We start from the raw sequence: 22,487 nt of genomic DNA, 5'->3' as shown, positions 1-22,487 counted from the left end.
AGAAATAAATTGTAGATCTCCTGTGCCTTGTCCTGCCAAGGGAAGTTTTCACAAGTACTTTTTGAAATAGCAGATGGATGATTAAATTGGAAAAGAGATGAAATTAAGAAGTTAAGGAAAAGAGAGCTAGGTAACATATTCTACAGCAAAATATAAAATAGAACCAAAGGAGGGAAAAAAAAGTTCCTACTGCAAAAAATCAGTTCAGTGGAGAATAAGCTGAACAGATTTTTATTTTTCTTTTTCTAAATAACTTTTTGCTCAAAGAAGAAATGAAAACTTCGTTATTTTTTTAAAAGATTTTATTTAGTTATTTGTCAGAGAGAGAGAGCACAAACAGGGGGAGCAGCTGACAGAGGGAAAAGCAGACTCCCTGCTGAGCAAGGAGCCCCCAGGACCCTGGGATCATGACCTGAGCTGAAGGCAACCATTTAACCAACTGAGCCACCCAGGTGTTCTGAAAACTTTATTTTTTTAAAATGGACACTTTAAAAGAAAGGATTTCTGAAAAACAGGTAATGAATATAGCACATCTTGGAATGCATGAGCTGTAGGCAAATTATAACCACAGCCTTAAAATCTTTTACAACACAAAATAGAATAAAAATAAATGACATAAGCATTCTAACCCATTAATTTAGGAAAATAAAACAAAGTTAAGCAAAGAAAAGTAATTAATAATAAGAGAGTTAATTAACAACAAAAACATATATATAGTAGGTCCAATGAATAAATCCAAGAGCAGATTCTTTGAAAAGGAATACAGTGGACAGAAAAATCACTAAGGCAATAAGAAAAAAAAAAAAAAACCACAAATGAGTGTAGACAGAGGTGCTATAAATACAGATATAAAGAATATTAAAAAATAAAATGCTATACATTTTCGAACAAATTAGAAAACCTAGATAGATAGAATGGTGGTATAGGGAAATATTCACTGCTAAAATAAGCTCAAAAGAGGTACAATGCCTAAATAAATTTATACCTTTGGACTATAATCTTTAAACTTTTCAAATTATTATCTGGCAATTAGGCCCAGAGCTCAAATGTTCTCAGAGACACTCTTTCAATTTTCTAAGAAATAAGTAACTCTTATGCTATTTAAATTTTAAAAAGCACAGAAAAAGAAGAGATTACTAAAGATCTCTTTATAAGTAAATTATTCTGAATAACTGAGAGCTCTTTTTTCTATCAGCTATATACCTGATATTACAAGGTTTCTGTATTTTTAGGCAATAGTAGCCCATTATTCATTTGAATATTTATTAAGTGGCTGGTATGTATGAAGGATTCAAGATTCTTGTCCCTGAGGAACAGAGATTCTTGAAACATCATAAGGAAATGTGATTAGTTTTTTTTATAAACATGCTTTGGAGACATAGAAAAGAAAGGGGCTAAATTTGCTTCAAGGAGTTGGGGATGACTTCACAGAGGTTGTGTATTTCTTACCATAATTAAAACTTACTCAAATCTTGCCTAAGACATTTCCTCCACATCCTCACTCATGGCTCTGACTCTCTGGTATTCTGTAGCACTTGGCAGGATAACTACTGTAATTAAGAGTTCAGTAGGTATGTTTCCCAAAGCCAGGCGCTCCTCTCTGTGTGATGAAATGTGCTAATATATACAAAGACCTTTCTCTGACAAGAGCACATTCAATTCCCTACTGTTTACAGTATTGTTTAGGATTTTAAACAGTTAGAAACAAGATTATTTTCCAGTAAATCCACAGTTTAAAACCCTCTCCTACCACATCCTTTCCAACTATCTTCTAAACCAGTTTGGTGCTTTGTGTATTATGTAGGCCAAAAATGAATTTATATGGTATAAGAATGGAAATAATTCTTAATATAGCATAATCATACGGTGCACTTTTATTTTCCTCCCAAATCTTATATAAAATGTTTCAAAGTAACCAACTTGATGTTGATAGAAACCACTTTCCCAACTCTCTTCCTCATTCAGTAAATCAGTGATAATCATTATTCATCTGCCAGGCATTTATTAATTACCTACCATGTTCCAAGCACAGTGTAGGGAGCATAATAGGGATAAAAGAGAAGTCCAAGTACTTCAGGAGCTCAAACTCCATTAGGTCATTTTCAGTTTACGTGGATGACTACACAATTTAAATGTTTTCACTGACATTTCTTAAAACATTTAAAAATATTTGTCCAGGTAACCAATTATAGTTGATACCTTTATATACTGGTATTCTGCTTTGTTCCAGAAAATGTTTGCATTTACTAAGTTTTCATTTTGCCTGGTATAGTTAACAGCCACTCCATTTCTTCACAATAAATTCTTTATGGGCTAAATGGGTGATGGGTATTAAGGAGAACACTTGTCGTAATGAGCACTGGGTGTTTATGTAAGTGATGAATCACTAAACTCTACTCCTGAAACCAATATTAGCCTACATGTTAACTAACTACAATGTAAATAAAAAATTGATACAAAAAATATTTATGGTGCTAATATAGTATCCATTATTTTGTTGTCAGTTAATCAATTACAAAACTATAGAACCTAAAGAGTGGTACTTTCTCTTCAATAAATTACAAGTAATGAAGGGAAAAGAAAAAAAAAAGCACCCAAGCTTCATTATAAAAAGTAGAAATATGGTTCAAAATAAAGGCTTAATGTGGCCATGACTGCTTGATTAAAGTTATGATGTTACTAAACTAAGTGTCCGTCAGAAGAGGACAGAAAAACCCATTGCCTTTAAGGAACACAGAATTTCAGAGAAGAAAAACAACCACTAAGGTATCTGAGAACAATGGGTAATTAGAAAAGTGTTTCCTTTAATAATTTCTTTAATAAAAATGTATCAGTTTATGAAAAAGATTAAAAAGAAAAACCATGAATTACAGACTTTTTAAGATAGAGGCTGTATGGCGCAGTGGTAGAAAGCTACTATGTATGCATTCAGAGGATCTGAGAGGCAGACCCAGCACCACTCCACCCTGAAGTAGTCACCTTACCTCTCAAAAGACTCAGGCTTCTCAAAGGCAAGGGTGAGGAAAAACAATTAATTTGATTTTCATATTACTTTCAGCATCATCTATCCATTAAGATTAATACATTTTATTTATCCACAGTTTTTGCAAATCCTCTGTAATAATAAAGTTTGAAGAGGGGTGTGTGTGTGTGTGTGTGTGTGTGTGTGTGTGTGTGTGTACTCATTCATTTATTTCTCTGGGAACTAGTTCATTGCACATATATCTATGTTCACAACATGTCAAGGATTGAAGGTGGGGGGCAGGTGTTATCTCAGGAAATAGGCACCAATTTGCACGGTCACACGAATCTAGAGGGCAGGAGTTGGTAATGTACAGATTTTGGATGAAGGTGTCCTGTTAATAATACCATATTTAGCTATATTGGCAGGAACTCAACTCTATCCCTTCGAGGGACAGAGGTGACCTTCTATTGCTTTATACTTTGCTTCATACTTTGCTTCATGTAATCCATGATTAGTAGTCCTGAAATGCCCTCAGTAAAATTAAGTTTTTTTAAAAAGCTCATATATAAGCAATACCTCCATTTAATAAAGTGCCCAGTTTAAATGTTATCAACTGATAATTTTAATTACAGAAAGCTATTGAGCACTGAAATGGGCACAGAAATTAGCATAGCACCAACGCACACATTATTATTTTTTAAATCCTTTTTTTTGGCCTTATACCTGTTGTATTACTTATTATGAATGCATGTAAAAATATACTTTCCATAAAATTTTCAAGAAATCCCTTGCATTAAACAAGAGAGCAAATAATATGTCTGAATCACTTCAATAAGAAAAGATTTCTTCTCTACTATATATTTGGGGGAAATGGGGCCTTTTTTGAAGAAGTGATTTTGTTTTAAAGGGCAATTCGTTCAACTTTTTAAAATATATCAGATGTAATGTTTCCAAGGTCAACTCTTGATTTGCAAGTACTTATATGATTCAGCTGAATAACTGAATTTATAGGGAATTCTTATCAATATTCCAGGGGCAGAAGGATTCAGCAACAGGTCTTTCAATCACAGTATTATCAAGTGTCTCAAGACATAATTATCTCATGAACCTAAAACACAGCAAAAGCACCCCAGTGAAATCAACCTTCTTTCTCATTTTGATTAGGAGTATGACCTAGTTATTTAAAAAATGTGTGTGTGTGTGTGTGTGTGTGTATTCATATCAGACAAACAAGAAGCAGTGTTTTCACTGAAAATGAAAAACAGTTAAAAAGTATAAGGGAGTAAATGAAAAGTAAAAAGGTAATTAGATAATGGCTGAGTGAACATATAAACAGTAGGGAGTTAGATATTTTTTATACATAAATATACCTTTTCCTACGTTGACAAAACAAAACTCTTGAAGGACTTTTCCCAAACAGAAATAACTGATGAACCGAGGCTTAGAGAACCAATCATGGAAGTTTAAAGCGTATATACATCCGTTCTAATAGCCTCTAAAAACAATTCACGGTTCTTCACAGCAATGCCAGTTGTGCTTATTATATCATTCTGACCCTCGTATTCTAATGTGACTTAGACCAAACATTCTCAAGTTTCTATGATCTATTATCAGGTATATTACCTGCTATTCCTGATAAATTGGTTATATGGAAAATAAGATGAAAAATGCATTGTCGGGGCGCCTGGGTGGCACAGCGGTTGGGCGTTTGCCTTCGGCTCAGGGCGTGATCCCGGCGTTATGGGCTCGAGCCCCACATCAGGCTCCTCTGCTAGGAGCCTGCTTCTTCCTCTCCCACTCCCCCTGCTTGTGTTCCCTCTCTCGCTGGCTGTCTCTATCTCTGTCGAATAAATAAAATATTTAAAAAAAAAAAAAGAAAAGAAAAATGCATTGTCTGCACAACCAATGGGACATCTTTAAACAAAGGCAAAAGGAACCACGAATTCAGAACTGAGAAAATTACTTCGACATGTGGAAGCCTACCTCCTAGTACATCCTTAGGTTCATGATTCATCACTGTGTCCAACTCACTGAACAAACACCTCACAGTGACTGCAGTCAGGTCTTACCATCTCCGTATCTGCCCTCTGTTTAGGGAAGGGGGACAGGTGGGGGTGGGGGGGGATGGGCAGAGTGCAACTCATCCTTCTCCAGCTGCCTCCAGTCTGTGGGAGCCATCTATTATGCTGCTGGTTATAAGTGTAAAGCTAACTTTTAAAGTTTTAAAAGTATGGTGTTATGTCAAGAAAGTAGATCCTTTTCTCCTATAAAGTAAGATGTCTGATGCCTCCATTTTCCAGAGGAGATGGAAGACATAATGCATAAGAGCTCTTCTAAATTTTAGGTTTAAGATTTTAATTAGAAACGTATGACTTGTTCTCTCAATGATTACCCACTTTAAAAAAAAAGAAATTATATCAACATGTAAATCAATAACAACAAAGAAGTCATCTTTACAAAATTCATAGAGGAAATGAGAAAGAGAGAGAAGAGAGCATGTGTTTATAAACAATACATGGAATGGACATAAATTTCCATAAATTTGACTAGGCTTAAAAGAGGAACTAAAAATAACAAAATGGAATTTAATAAATTAAATGTTAAAATCTTTAACACTGGTTTAGACAATCACAGATCTGGTTTATGAGCTGCTCGCGTGGGGGAAAAAAAAAGTATGCTGCCACTGCAGTGAGATGAAGCAGCGTGTACTCTCAGGCAAGGAAGCAAGTGTGCTCCAGGGCTAGACGGACAGACTCGCAGTGCCCAGACAACGAGAGGGGAGCCCTGGATGATCTGACGGTATCTAAAATACCGCATACCACAGTGTAATATTTCAGGGACCTTTGTAGGAAAAAGGGATCCAACATTCTTTAATGAATGCAGACTGTAGCTCAGCATGACACCAAACCAGCAGGACTTCCTAAAAACGTGCTGAATCAGTGCGCTGACCATTATGAGAAGAACCCAATCAGGTCTAGATTAGTCCTTTCTAGGAAGATGATAAAGAACATTCCTGCATGGCATGGAAGAAAATAATCATTTTCTTTGAGCTTTTAAATATGTAACTTTTCTCTCAAATGATAGTAATAGCAATTTATAATATCATGAAATTTACAATTGTAAAATTACAAATTTAATAAACATTTTGAGTCTCATACATTTAGTGAATTCCTTTATCTCCTGGCCACTTCTCTTCCCCTTCAGCCCTTTTAAACTGGCCTTGATAAAGATTTGAAAGTAGGCATTTTCTGATAAATTCCAGTTGTATGACCCATGTTAATGAAGGGAAGTATCTTCTACATCATTAATAAAAACCGAAGTTTTTAAAAAATATTTTGATATTAAGTACCTTCCTTCCTATAGGATGATAAACCCATCACTCAATCAAAAACTATTAAATACTTACCATGTGCTAGGCATTCATTCAGATATGCTTTACTACCTTGCTAGTAAAACTTGCTAGTAGAATAAGCATCAAAGTAAACTCAATTTTTAAAATGCCTGAAAACTGACCCACCTGATGAAGGTAGAACCTTTGAAAATGAGAAGGGGACAACTAAAGTACAAATTAAACAAAGAAAACGACTACATTATACCTCAAGAAAGTATGAAACTGAACAAGAGAAATAAAACCTTTTTGAGACTACCTGGTTTTATACTTTATAAATATGACAAAAGGCTATACATTTTTTGTCCCAAGTGAAATACATTTAATATGTCCAAGTGCTCAATTCTGCATTTTTAAAATTTATTTATTTATTTATTTATTTATTTATTTATTTATTTATTTATTTAATATTTGACAGACATAGAGACAGCCAGCGAGAGAGGGAACACAAGCAGGGGGAGTGGGAGAGGGAGAAGCAGGCTCCCAGCGGAGGAGCCTGACCTGGGGCTTGATCCCAGAACGCCAGGATCATGCCCTGAGCCGAAGGCAGACGCTTAACGACTGAGCCACCCAGGCGCCCCATCAATTCTGCATTTTAATTGAGAAATTTATTTACTCTCTTCTATGAATTCTCATAGTCTAGAAAAGCCATGGATTCTAATAATTACTTTACTATTTGGTTAGGGAACCGGGAGCTCAAAAATATTTCCAAAAATTCTCTCTAGAGATCTAGCATATTGATCTAGCCCTGCAAGCTTGTGTTCATTCCCAGCTATGTCCTCTTAATAACACAAAGCACCCAGACAACAATGCCAAACCTATGGCCTCCCAAAGAGCCTGTGTTCTGAAGTACACTGACTACTTTTCTCCTCCTCCCTGAGACGGAAAAACAGAACAAAACAAAAACTGCTAGAGAAGAAAATCTATCATCGACTAAACTTTCTGGAATTTTCAAAACATTTTCCAAATTCATGTTTTACTGAACAAGGTCTTGAGTGTATTTATTCATTAAAATTATCATCCAGTAGGCATTAAATATCATTTACTATACCTTTCGAATCTCTTTCCTATAATGAAGCACTTATGTTCATCAATACTACTGGAATTAGAACACTGAATACATCCCTAAAGTCTCCCAAAATAGCTAACAAAAGCACAAATCCCAACGGCAATAAATTTAATTTGGGTAGGATACTGCAGGAAAAAAATATTTCAGTAGCAAATGTTACTTATGTAAGTGTTAGTTACAACTGAGTATGTGTGGGGTTCAAGCTCTGAAATACTGTTAACTTTGTATATGATGTTGCTATGCCTAGACACTTGAAGTTCCAACTACTCACCTTCCACACAGTTCCTTATCTCCCCCTCCCATCCTCAAATTGAGCACTTGGAACATCCCTCCTCCCCCCTCTGCCCCTCCATAAGGGAAGAACACATTGACTACATTATTTCACATTTTGAGAAAAAGCTTTGGCCAGATTAACATCTGTAAAGATGGGTAAACATTTCTAATGCTTTCATTTGCATTGCAACTTTCTTTCAGAATACAAAGTGTTTTCACCAAGACTTTCATTTCTGCTTAAAATATCGTATGAGATCAATGGAGACAACTGATACTTCACCGTTTGATGGGGAAACTGAAACAAGAATGGTGAAAATAACTTTCATAGTGTGTAGTCTATTTTAGCATGGCTTATTTGTTCTAAACTCATAGTACAGGTCACATGTGGATAGGCATTAATGCAAAAAAAAAAAAAGCTACAGTGCTATTTGTGAATTCAGGGATTGCCAAAGTTCTCAGCAGAATCCCATGAGAATGTCAGTAGTCTTCTGTAATTCAGTCTCTTGGGACATAGAAACAATGAGACCAATCTGGGCCTTAAAATATACACAAGACACAGCTTTCATACAGTTCAGCCATGACTTCTATCATAATGTGGCATGTGTAATGGAGAGAGTAAAGAAACATAAAGAAAGATTGGTAGCACTATTGTAAATAAAAAAGTAAACATTTCCCTCTTTTAAATACACTTCTGCACACTGCTAGATAATTACATTCTATTAAAAAGAAGAAAACACTTAGTAACAGACGGGTAGGAGAATAATAGTTTGAAGAGCACTGCATTAGATTATCTCTAGGATCTATTTTTGTTTTAAAGTCCTGTGACTCAAAGGATAAATCAGTTGGGTTTGTTAGAATAATGATGATGGATTTCAGTTCATAAGACTGGTCTGCAAGGACAAGACATTTGGAGTCTTCATTTTAAAGCCTACGTGGTGTTTAAATTTGCGATAAAAAAAGCCATTTTTCTTCCAAAAGATAAAAGAAAAAATACAATATTAGAAATAACTGTTCTGTCTCAAACTATTGATGAAATAGAAAGATGACCTGTTTTTTAATCAGAATACATCAACAATGACCATAGGTGGGAGAAAATGACTAAGGCAAGAAGAGTGAAGCTTGTAAATGAGTAAGGTCTGTTTCATGAGAAAGGGTGAGAATGTGCATAATAATTAGAAGAATGGCTACAAGAGAGTTATAATGGGCAAATACAAACCTTCTAACTCTTTTCTCCACAAACAAGACAGTAAAATATAAATCACTAACACTTCTAACAGATGACATGGAGGGGTAGTAGGTCTCAATAAGGACACCTGGGGCTAGTCCAGGTTTTGCCAATAGCTAATGACTTGCCCTTTAGGGAAGTCATGTGTTATGTCTGGGTACCCTTTAATCTGCCATAAAATTAGCCAATTGGATGAAAGTGATGTCTAATGGCCCATTTTTGAGCAATACTTTTATGATTCTCTGTTATTCCAACCTGGTGTAAAAATACAACATTTCGATAAGCATATTCTCATACAATTTTTGCACTAGGTTAATATTTACACAGATTTCAATGCACAGTGAAACATTTCTCTCAGCAACTCAATTCAGCCTGTCAAACATTGCATGAACTTTACCCTTAGTAGTCTTGAGGACACCTACCCTGGATTGTCTCACCTCCCTCACCATGAATTCACACTCATGATGCGCCCCTGCTTCCCTATTTCCTTTAATGCCAACACTCAACTGGTCATTTAAAACCTGAAAACTTTGACTCTTATCTTCTATTTGCAATTAGTGATTAAATTCTCATGATTTTCCCTATCAGGTTTACCTTCCCTTCTCAGTCTTACCGCTAACATTATAATCCATGTTCTCAACCTCACTCCTGAATCACTTCAACCACTTCCTCCATCTCCATACTATCCTGAACTTATCAAAATAATAGTATTGTTAATGACCTGAATGCATCTGGTTACTCACCTACCACTGCACCTCAGTATTTGCATGATGGCATGTAAGCATCTTTAGCCTGGCCTGAGAGCTTTACAAAAGTTGGCCTCACCTGCTTTTCTATCTTTTCTCCCACCACTTGCCATCTCTATACAAGGTAGCCTCCCTCTGCCTCCCACCTCATCCTTTGCCTCGCCCACCTGCCCTCAACACCAACATCCTTATTTCTTCCATCTCATGCTGTTTCTCTTGCACTTCTCCACTGGAATATCATTCCCTGTTTGTTTTGTTGTTGTTGCTGTTGTAACTGTTTTTACGGATGACAGTGGGAAGGCTATGGAACTGTAATACATAAAAATAACTTAAATTAGAACTTTTTCTTTGGAGGTTTTCTTTTGGTGTTACTGAGGTATAACTGACCAATAAAGCTGTACGATATTTACAGTGCACAATGTGATGATTTGCTATACATACACATCATGAAAGGGTTCCCCTATCAAGTTAATAAACATAGTCATCACCTCACGTATCTACCATGCTTTGTGTGTGTGAGAACACTTCCACTCTCTTAGCAAATCAATTATACAATACGGTGGTATCAACTACAGACACCATGTTATATATTTGACTCGCAGACCTTATTCGTCTTATAACTGAAAGTCTGCACTCCTTTGCCAACTATCCAATTTCTTCCTATCCTTCAAAATCCAGGCCACCATCTGCCACCTTCCTTTGCAAAGTCCTCCTCTAACTGTTTTAGTCTAGATGGACCTTCCTATTCCTTGAACTTCCAACGTTCTTACCTGTATCACTTACTTGGTATATGTGTACATATTTACCGATGGTAAAGATTAAGCTGCATAAGGTCTCTGATTCTGTTTGAATCATTCTGTGAAAACTTTTTACCATTCTAGTTCTTTGTGGCATTCTCCTCTACCTGTTCTCCCCTGTATGACTTTATGGTCTATTTGTATACATTTTTTTTAGATTTTTTACTCAAAATTAATCTTCTCATTAGTCAATCTTCTTGGTTACTGCATCTTCAACTCCTACCTCACCATCCCTCCAATTTTCTTTTTTCTGTCTTAAATTTTTTATGCTTAGCACTTCTTGGTATTTACTGCACTATATATTTTTATTTATTTGTCTTGTTTATATCTGTCTGCCACTCTAGATTCTAAGCTAAACAAGTACAGGGACTTTAACCTTTTTGCTCAGTAATGTACCCTAGTTCCTAAAGAGTGCCTGGTACTTGATAGGCACTCAAGAAATACTCTTTGATTGAATTTATTTAAAAACTGAAAGCAACATTAATAATAGTAAAAATAATAATAATAAACAAATGCTAATATAAGGTTTAGAATTTAATTGTGCCAGGCCTTGTACACATTATCTATGCATGTACATATATATCCATATACGTATATAATACTATTATTGTTACTTATGACCTATTTTCCTCCTTGCTGAATAAAACAAGGCTTGAAGAGGTTAAATAATTTCTCCAAGAACACAAAGCTAGTAAATATTATTAAAAATAAATCCTAGGTTTATTTATCACTGAAAATATCTCCTCGGCTAAGCTTATCCAACTGTAAAAAGCTAAATACAAAATAATATTCTTTTTTGGATATGAGGGAAGAGCTCCTCTGGGAGTTACTTGTGAAATCAATCTATCTTTCGCCCCCACTCTCTCTCTCTCTCTCAAATAGCTAATACTTTAATTTCTTCTTTTCTTGTTAGTAATTTCTCTTACATTTTTTCCCCAAACTTTGCACTTCCTTCCTTACCTACACTTCATCTCCAAGAAGAGAAAAATTCTGACTGTTATTGTAAAAACTCCATTTTAAAATTGCATCTCAGTTCTCACATAAAGGTCAAGCACAGAATGAGTAGCCACAGTCCTCACAGAAAGAGGTAAAGCATCCATTACGGGAGGAGGGGAAAAGCAAAGAATGCTTTATTCATAATTACCTAAGATTTTCCAGCACGAGAGGGGAAAGAGGAAGTCTATTTTCAGTGACAATGAATACTCTAAAAATATTAGCATGCAAGGGGAAAATTTTCATTCTGAGAGTTAGCAGTGCTGAGTTCTCCTTCCCTTACAGAGTGACTTAAAATTCCTAGGGTAGAGAGGTAATCTAGGGAGATGTAGCTCCCTTATGTCTTGAAAATGGCAACATCTAGGAATCATGGGAGTTTACCTGAGGACACACTGGGAAGGACTTCTCAGCACCAGGTCAGTCTCTAAGAAGTATCAAGTGGCAGAGTGGATACTTATATCCTCAGGCATCTAGAGTGAGGGCACAGATTACAGCTACATAGGCCTTTTAGATTTGTTATGTTCAGTGAAACTGAAGCCGAACTACCTGCTAACAGAGTTACAGAAGAAAAAATAAAAAAAAAAACCTCATTCTTCTTTTTTTAATCTAACATCCATTTTCTTTCCAACGATGGCCCCATAATTTTAATTGACTTAAAGTACAGGCAAAGGTATGCATTGAATTCACTCTGGTGTCCATCTTGAATATTTTGGAAAAAAATATCCGCTATCAGTTTCTCACTTCTGTTCATCTATATAAATGTTAATGGTGTGATAAATAACCCTTAGGTTGGGCCACTCGTTATCCTGTCAGTGAAGGGCATTCAGAACAAATTGATCTTTATTAACATCAACTGTAGATGAAAAAAAGTACTTGGTATCTCCCTCTCTGTCAGTTCCTCTATTTATATTTTCAGAAAAATCATGTGAAAAAATTACATAGGCTTTCCCAAAATCTGTCATTGTATACTTTGTATCTCTGATGGTTCTATGGGACAAAATCATCATGAAAACTGGCTGCCTAGGCTTATAGGTGCTCACCATAATCACAAATAATCACTTTTTTTCATCCTCGACAAATGAGACGAAGTGGCCAAAATGAGGTAAAAATGGAGAGGAGAAATACTGTGACAAGTGGTTGTAGATATCACATTTTTCCATGCTTATCGTTATATTTACATGGCTCTTATCTTTTTTAAAAAAATTCAAGACATTGAGAATCTGACGAAAATCTACCTCTTCCCCAGAAAACAATGTAGCTACATATCCATCCATCCATCCATCCATCCATCCATCCATCCATCCATCCAGGTTAGTACAAAATTCTAGGACATTCATAGATCTTAAAATCTAACCCATGTGTCCCAAGCATAGGTAATTAATGTATTTGAGAGAGTACAGAGTAATTTAGAGTTGAACGTTAGAAGAGAGATTGACCATAAAATTATGAATAAATTTATATTTCTCGGAAACCAAGCACAAGCTGTCCCCAGCATCTTACCAGCAGCTCTATCCCTTACTGCTCCTCCTGGATCATGGCTTGTTGGCTGCTGCTGAGCCCATCTCCTGCTTCCAAGTGTGGTAACTCAACAGGAGCAAGGGCAAGTAGACAATCTTAAGAGGGTTTGATGATGATGTTGGCCAGCCTGGAAAAGACACAGAGTTTGAATATTTTTAAGTTAGCAAAAAGGAACAAGACGTACATTTGGTATGAAAACTACCATGTAAAGTTTAAAAGGTTATAGATGCCCATAACTGGATACGTCCAACTATATCACTGGCTGTTAAAAAATTCAGGGTTGGAAGATCATTCTCAAAGCAACGAAAACTCCGAGATGCACCATAATATAATATAATACTGATACTTGTAGAGAAAACTTCGCAATGCCCAAAGCATCTCTGCCCAACCAGCAATCCTCACATCTTGACCTTGATTATCAATTAGTCTTGGGACCCACTGGGTTATATTACTTCATCTGTTGAATCCAGTGGTTCTCAGCCTTGGCTGTAATTGTATCACCTGGGCGGGAAGCTGAGGCCTCATGCTCAGAGATTCTGATCTCTTGGGCTAAAAATGAAGCCTTAATCCCCAGGTAATTCTAGGGTGCAGCCAGGATCGAGAATCATTAATTTAAGGCCTTGTCCTTGTTGAGAGGCAGCACTAACTTGACTTATAAATAGCAAATGTTTATTCAGAATATAGTGTATCAAGGCAACGTGCTAAGTGTGATGGTAAAGGCAGAACATTGTAACATGTAGTCCTTATGCTCAGGGACTTTAATTTAGCTCAAGAGATTGAATACAAATTTTAATCTGATCACCTAACAAGACACTTACTTTACAAATATAACCAAAGTAAGGCTTCATTAGTCAAAGATGTAGTGAGAATCTTGGATGCTCCAAAAGTAGAGATGACCATGAACTGAAATAGGGAGAAAGTTGAATGTGTGAAGAGAGTCTTCTGAGTTCTCAGGGCAGGGTGAAAGTCAGAGAAAGGAACAGGGAGAGAGGATTTTCAAAGACACAGCTGTTAGAATATGTGTAGCAAATTGGGGGAGACTGAAGAGCCCATTCTGACAGATTTTCTACAAAGGAGCATTAGAAGAATTTGGAGAGGCAGATTTGAGCTAGAATGTACAGATTAGTGATATGTGGCTAAAGAAGTTGGGTCATTTTCTGGAATATCTGGAAATAATACCTGGAATAGTACTGAGAGGTGTTGACGGCTCACGTCCCCAAGGGGTCTTAGTAGATTTACTGGGTTCTTTGTAAATGCCAGACACATGCTTGATGCATTACATATGTTATCTCATTTAACACAAACATCTGGTGAGGTAGTTATTGCTATCTCTAATTTACAGAGTAAGAAGGGAGGTCACTTAATTTTCTCAAAGTTCTATAGCAAGAAATAGTAAGCCAAGACCAGACAACATGCTGTTTCTTTAGAAACACAGCATCACAAGAGTTATGTATTAACACTTAGGGTTTTTAAAAATTGAAATATAATTCACATACCACAAAATTATTTTAAAGTATACATTTCTGTGGGTTTCAGCCAAAAAGATGTGCCATTATTGCCACTATCAAATTCCAGAACAATTTAATCACTCCCAAAATAAATTCATTACCCAGCAGGAGTCAGTCCTCATTTGTCCCTCCTCCAGCTAATCATCCTTCTGTTTCTATGTATTTGCTCATTCTGGGTATTTCAAATAAATGAAATCATGCAGAATTTGACTTTTTTGTGTCTGGTTTCTTGCACTTAGTATAGTATTTTCAAGGTTCATTTATGTTTTATTGTGACTCAGTACTTGATTCCTTTTTGTGGCCAAGTAATATTCCACTGTATAGATATACCATCCTTTATTCATAATGGATATTTGGGTTATTTCTACTTTATAGCTATTATAAATAATGCTGCTATGAACATTCATTTACAAGTCTTTTTATATTGTAGTAAAATACATGCAACAAAAAATTTAGCATTTTAACCATATTTTAAATGTATAATTCTATGCATTAAGCAGTCTTAATCATCACCACCACCCATATCTAGAAATTTTTTATCTTCCCAAACTCAAACGCTATCCCCATTAACCAATAACTCTCCAACCTCCCCTCTCCCAAGCCCTGGCAAATACAATTCTATTTTCAGGCTCTATGAATCAGACAATTCCAGGTACCTCATATAAACAGAATCATATGATATACGTCCTTTTGTGCCTGGCTTATTTCACTATGCCTAATGTCTTCAAGATTTGTCCATCTTGTAGCACATGTCAGAATTTCCTCCCTTTTAAAGGCTGAATAGTATTCCATTACATGTATATACCACATTTTGTTTGTCTATTCATCTGTTGATGGACACTTGCATTGTTTCCACCTGTAGGCTATTGTGAATAATGCTGCTTTGAACATGGGTATTCATTGTTTGTCAGTTTTGTGTGGACATACATTTTTAATTCTCTTGGAAGTGTAATTGCTGAGTCATATAATTCCATATTTACCCTTCCAAGGAACTGCTGAACTGTTCTGCAGAGTGAATGGCTGTGCCATTTTACATTCCCACCAGCAGTGTAGGAGGGTTCCAATTTTCCTTCATCCTCACCAACACTAGTTATTGCCTAACTTTTTTTAAAAAAGCCATTCTCACGGGTATGGAGTAGTAAAAGATTAAGCTGTTATAAATTATTACATACAAGATATTGGCTTATTGTTGTAGCTCATACATAAAGGGACGAGTCTGAACAAGAGGGTGGAAGAGGAAGTAAAATAACATGATCATGCAGGGAAATATTACTGATGGGGAAAGGAGTGGATACTAGTAGCATTGTAGGTATAGGGAGAAAAAGAAAGACTCAATTATAGAAGTAAAGCTTTGAGCTTGGCTGAAAAGAAAAATAATGGTATTAATCAGTGGTAATTCTAGAAAGAAATCCGAAGTGACAAAATAAATTGTTGACATGATGTATTTGAGAACCTATGTAATCCAAATAAAGAATTATCAGGAGGTCAGGGTTGGAAACAATACAATATCTTGTGTTTTTAGAACAGGTCGAAGAAGCACTGCTAAAACTAGAAGAAGGCCATTGTCTGTACATGTTTAGACTCCTCAAGGCTGGGTTTACTTATGGGCCAAACACTGAGGAATACAGAGCAACAGAACTATACATCTGCCTTCCTGTTTTCTGTTTAAAATACCAATACAAAACTTCAATAGTAAAATAATACATTCTTTACACTCGGAGCTTTATCAGAACTTGAGCTGTAAGTCCCTTAAGGTGGTATCAGATTTTTATCTACACTTTGAGGCATTCGGGACAGCAGTGCCCTTGGTTCAGAATGGCGTGAGCAGACTTAGTGGTATTGCCCTCTATGGGCTGGCACAGGATCAAGAGGCTACAGAAATGAATGTCGCTACAAGCAGTTATCTGGTTGGCTGGAAACCAGCTGGCAAACTATCAAGGAGAACATGAAGTTCCAGTTTTCTATGCCCCAAACAGCCCCCTAAAAAAAAAAAAAAATCCCAACAATTAGAATATACACCCATAAGAGACCACAAGTCTATTGTTACAACACAGTTCCTCAATGGTCAACGATCCTGGCTTCGTTCAGTTTTGGAAAATTTCCAAAATAGTAACATTCAGAAATCAATACAGTGATGACTCACATACTTGGTTACCTGTTCTGAAAGAAAAGGTGAATACTATTTAGGATGCTATGGTAAATATTCTCAAAGAAAATGCAAAACACTGTCAGTCAGCTTACACACTGAGTTTTCCCTCTGACCTAATACACTGAGATTATACAAAAAAATCACCCAGAAGGCAAAACACAATAAACACAAAGGGTAACTGATGAAGACAGAGGTTAAAATAAGAGCCATAGAGGAAAAAAAAAATCTAACAGGGAAAGCCAATGAATACAATTTAAATGTTCTCACTCCCACACACATATCTACATTTTTAATTGAATGAAATAAACCTCAAGGTCAAAGTTGTAATCTTGCTGAGGATAATGTGGTTCCAAGACAGATTTTTCTTTGTTTCCTAAATTAAAGTCTATTCTGGTATATTTAATCTTCATCAACTACTCGCTGTGTTTTAAAAAGATAGTATCTACTTTCTATATTATCTTCTAGAAGGTAGATGAAAAAACAATGACAATAAAAATTGCTACGATTTATCGAATGCATGCTTAGTCATTTAATCTTCAAACTATTATCACATGCTCAGTCGTGTCCCTTAGCACACACTTTGTAGGTGGCAGGCCAACGGAGCCGTGCTCTTACCTACCATGCTTCACAACATGACCAGCTTGTAAGAGATTCAATGAGGAAAACATTTCATTTCGGTGAAAGGTAAACTATTCTATTTTTCAAACCCTAGAAGCAGACACTTTATCTCAAAATCAAAATAAAACTTTTCTCTGTAAACCAGTTACTCTACCTATAAACATGTATGTATCAATATAAGCTATGCATCATATATAGAAATCTTTCTTTGGGGCCTTAAATACATTCTCCTGTTAATCACTGACCAAAAGTCATTAATACTGTCATTACAAGCTATGTTTCTCCTGCTGGATCTAGCCCTTCCTTTCCTTTTTGTGCTACTTGTCCATCCTCATTGCATGTCTCTTCAAAGCTCCCAGCAATAGGTGCTTCCTTCTGTTCTCATGCTGCCTCAGCTGTGATCCTCCTCCAGGTCTAAATGGGGTCAGACCGGAGTTCACTGAACAGCAGGTTACTGACCTCAGCAGGATATGCCCATAAAATGGTTTTCCTCTTCCATCCCCCCTCCTCTTCCCCCTCCCATACACTTTTTCTGCAAGTAAATGATCCCAACTGTATGGTGCCCAAAGGGAAGTGCTGTTTCAGAATGTCAGCTTCTTGGCAAGAGCAACGGCTATTCTATTAATGCTTTTAAAAAATCACTACAGCAGTTAAAACTCTAAGAAGAAAACTAAAGGAAGTCCTCATGCATATTTACTCCCTGCACTTCCTAACAGAGACAAAGTGGCGACTCCAAGGAAAAATTCAGTAAGCATTTACGGAACAAATTCCACTAAGCTAAAAACAAATATACACCAAAGAAGGTTGTTTCTAACCCACAGTCTTTACAGAGCTAAGACTGCCAAACAAAGTCGAAGTTTAAGGCAGCAGTTCGAAATTGTTTGGCACAGCATTTCCATTGCACAAAGAAATTATTTAAGAACGAAACACAGGAATGTAGAGGGACAGGTATAAATTTACTTGGCATTCTATGTACATTATCAGATCAATTCATATACCTTCTGGAAACAAACAAGTTATGATAGAATCAATATTTTTAAAAACCAAGATGGAGAACCGACATTAGAAGAAAACACCAAATAAAAATCAGGAAAAAAAAACCATACAAATTCTTATTTCTGAAATGGAAACATTTCTATGACATTGTGATACTTGCTAGTATCTGCTAATATCTGCTAAAAACTGGTACCTCTTTGGTCAGAGGTGTGCCCAATATCTTAATTCTAAAAAGCCAGCAGAAGATAATGGTTTATTCCTCATCCACTAAAATAGGAAATACAATATTCTGTAACAGAACTGCCATTTCTAGTGCCCAAGCATTTGGGGGATTCTGTCTAGAAATTCCATGTAGTGGAGGAGAGGAGAGAGGCAAAGAAAAGAGTATGTACTTATTTTAATGGTTCATCTGTCATTTCCTTTTTTCTTTACACAAGGGACTTTGGGAATTAGCAATTGTATTTATATGGTTCACTGCAGGACAATAATTCTACTGGGAGCTAGGCTGTACTCTCACAAACCCATAAACTAAGGAAGTAGGCAGGTGGAAGATATAACCAAAGGATTGATCTGCCTCAGGCTCCAATTCTGACATTAACCCTTCATAACTTCATGATCTTGAGCCAGTCACTTAAGGAAACTGAGGACTGGAGAAGTCTATAAAATATGGAATTGTATTATCTCTGTTTCAAATCAGGTTTGGGCTTTATGATTCTATAGCTCAGATACTGTCTAATTTGATAAGGGTGGAACAAATACAAATATAAAAAAAGGGTTATTGCAAAAATGAATAAGGTGTAAAGAATGAGCAAAATTATATTGGTAGAATTATCCCAATTTAAAAACACTTTTATGATATTAAAACTTTATAATAAATAATTCTTAAATAGTAATATGTAACTATAAGCAATAGTCACAATGCTCATTATTGATTCCAAAGAAATTTTTACATGTAGATTCTATTCTAAGATATACAATGTATATTCTATTCCTTTAGATTTGGCAATTTCATGTTATAAAGTAACATAATGAATTTTTCAGAGTAATGAAGCTATTCCCATGGTTCATTTAGAGTCAATTGGTAGCTACATCCATTTATAACAGCTATAGGGATCAATAACTTGGTAGACTGTAAGTGCTTTTTAAAAAACTGTTTCAAATCTACAACATTAACCTAGATACTTTTTAAATGAGTTCCATTCTCCTTACTCTTCAGGAAAAGTATTAGGTGTATACTAACCCCATCTTCCTATTTATTTAGGACAGATGGGAAGTAAAAGAATGAATTTTTAAATGATTAATTATGATATAAATTATTAAATAGCCCAAAAAATATCTTCATGTAAAAATACTATAAGTCTTATGGGGTATGAGTTAAGGTTTGAAGCCATTACATTAATAACATCAATACAAACACCAAAGGATCAATGAGAAAAATTCTAATGCTTGATGAGTTGGCAAGCTGTATAAAATACAATTTTATACTATATATAAAACTGCCAACATTTGATTTGTTACTATTTGTAAAAAGCAATATTGCTTCAGTTATGATACTGTCTACATTTCGCATTCTAAAAATGTAAACAAGGAAATTTCATTAAATTTTATTTCTACTAAAAAGGCAAAGAAAGGAGAATGAAGAATTCCACAAATTTCCCAAAGGTTTTAATTTTATTCTGTTCCTTAAAGTGGAATATTACATTGAAAAGATTTCAAAACATTTGGAAAACTCTGAAGTTACGCTTACCAGGACTGTTAAAAGCAAATTATGCATTTTTCAAAACTGAAGTGTCATGAAGATGATATAAAATACTTCTATAATAAGATATTCTTAAAAAGTTTAGCAAACATCAAGTTAAGACAAATAAATGATGATTCTCTTGTCATGGACATGAGTGGTAACAAAAATATTTAACAGTTCATATGTCGAAATATGGGTCATAGGGCTAGAGGAGGGTCTAGAGGCCACCTACAGGCCAAATATTACTATTCTAGTTATGAGATTGTGGGGAGGTCCAGGGAGTCACGCAGAGGGACCAACAGTATCTTAGGGAAGAATTCTCTGGCTACCTTCAAAATATTTCAGTAACCATCAGCATAGCCACACTCATGTATACCCCCTGCATATCAGCACTGGCTGTGTGTATAATTCTTAAACACAGGTTCAAAAAGCATTAAGCAATTATTTAAGTCTTTGCAAATCTACTCCTTGTTACTAGAGAAAATATTAACTATTAATTTTGGCAGTAGCTGGCAAGCAACATCATGAGGGAAGTTCAGAAGAAGGAATGAAAACTTAAAGACGAAAGTTTTTTTTTAATTATCTTTTTTTTAAAGATTATTTATTTATTTATTTGACAGAGACAGAGAGACAGCGAGAGAGGGAACATAAGCATGGGGAGTGGAAGAGGAAGAAGCAGGCTCCCCGCTGAGCAGCCCTATGCAGGGCTGGATCCCAGGACCCTGGGATTATGACCTGAGCCGAAGGCAGACACTTAACGACTGAGCACCCAGGCGCCCCAAATGAAAACATAAAAATTACAAAACTATTTTATGACATTATTAAAATTATTTAAAAATTAAAATATGAGGTTAGACCTTCATTGAAGTAATGACCAGGATGACAGAATTTAAATATATTTCTTCCTCAATAAATAAGACCGTTAGAATAAAAAGCTATAATCACACTTAAGACTGGAGAATCATATAATTGGATGAGAAATCCAAATAGGTACTTAAATAATAAAATTGTGACACAGTGGTTTTTCACTGAATTATCGTATTCATTGTAAGTTGGATTTTTGTATATTAAATTTCCTGGAGTTGGTGTTCAACTATTGCTATTCAGTAGTTGATCTCTTAGGAACAAGCAAAATTATAATAAGGAAGAAATAGCAGCATAATTTTAAAAAAATCTGCAATGTTACAGAGATGTAGGGGGTGGTCTATACAGAATTGCACATTTAGAAAGCATTTTAAATCATTTTTTATTTGATAGATCTCATAGGTGGAATACATCAATATAGACAGGAGGAATTTGTTGTTGTTTATTGTCCTCTTTTTGAAAGGGATTAAAGTCACCTAGCAACCTCTGTGTTGTAGAAACCAAAACAGAATCCTTGGTTGTCTACTACCAGCTCGTCCACAACAGAATAGTCAAGCAAGCAGAAAAGCACGGGTCTAGTACACTAGGGTGTACACTCCGACACACATTCTTCATCACATGACAAGGTACAAATCATCAAGAAATTCCCAGGGAGAAAAAAACCTCCTGTAAAAGCATATTGAGGGGCGTCTGGGTAGCGCAGTCGTTAAAGCGTCTGCCTTCGGCTCAGGGCATGATCCCGGCGTACCGGGATCGAGTCCCACATCGGGCTCCTCTGCTATGAGCCTGCTTCTTCCTCTCCCACTCCCCCTGCTGTGTTCCCTCTCTCGCTGGCTGTCTCTCTGTCACATAAATAAATAAAATCTTTAAAAAAAAAAAAAAAAAAAGCATATTGAGAGCTTGTAGATCTTGACCACCAAGACTAGAGATACACACACACACTCCAAAAAATAACAAAAGACTTAACCATAGAGTATATAGATCATAGTTTAGAGAGGGGACTCAAGAATGGAAACTTTGTGAAGGGCTTTAAAATATTCTAGGTAGAAACAGATATGGACATCATAATAATTTATAGAAGCAGATTTTATATTTGAACTTACTTTTATAGAAGCAAACAAGGAATGATTATTAAAGTAGGACAGGAGGTAGTTAGGGGAAGCAACTTTAACACAGAGTAATAAATATGAGGATTTGAATTATAAAGATTGATAAGGGGACAACATCAGTTAGGATGTGAAATGCTGTTTGTGATAATGGAACAGAGCAAGGTAAATGATAGAGCATATTAATATTTCAGAAAGGTTTTTTTCTGAGTGTCATATTCCAGAGTGAGGAAATAAGCTCTGCGATAAATGTAACTTAGCTCCCTAGCAAAACAAAGAAACTGTATATTTTAAGAGAAAAGAGCTTAATGATTTTAGGACATGTGTATATATATTTTATATTTGCAAATGTATATGAATAGAAGAAAAGCAGGTGTGTCAGAATTTGCATTTTCCTCTATGTATTAATGACTGAAGTTTTGGAATGTGGGGCAACATTTTTAGATAGTGAAAGAATAAAATCACCATTTTTAAATCATCACTGAGCAAAGTGGAGTTTGGGGAAAAAAAGAGCCACTGACTTTGTCTTCA

General features: G+C 35.7%; 1 protein-coding gene across 1 annotated transcript in view; it reads right to left on the bottom strand.

Annotated features, from left to right (window-relative positions):
• Positions 1-22,487, bottom strand: part of TET2 (tet methylcytosine dioxygenase 2) — a 125,059-nt gene that overhangs the window by 74,629 nt on the left and 27,943 nt on the right. Inside the window, exon 2 of the mRNA XM_045799234.2 lies at positions 12,957-13,101. The gene's annotated coding sequence lies outside the window, so the exon portion shown is untranslated. The remainder of the gene's footprint in view (positions 1-12,956; positions 13,102-22,487) is intronic.

This window comes from Ursus americanus, chromosome 13 (assembly GCF_024610735.1).
Source record: "Ursus americanus isolate L20-20 chromosome 13, mUrsAme1.1.p, whole genome shotgun sequence".
NCBI lineage: Eukaryota > Metazoa > Chordata > Mammalia > Carnivora > Ursidae > Ursus > Ursus americanus.
This window is presented reverse-complemented; position numbering and strand designations above follow the sequence as displayed.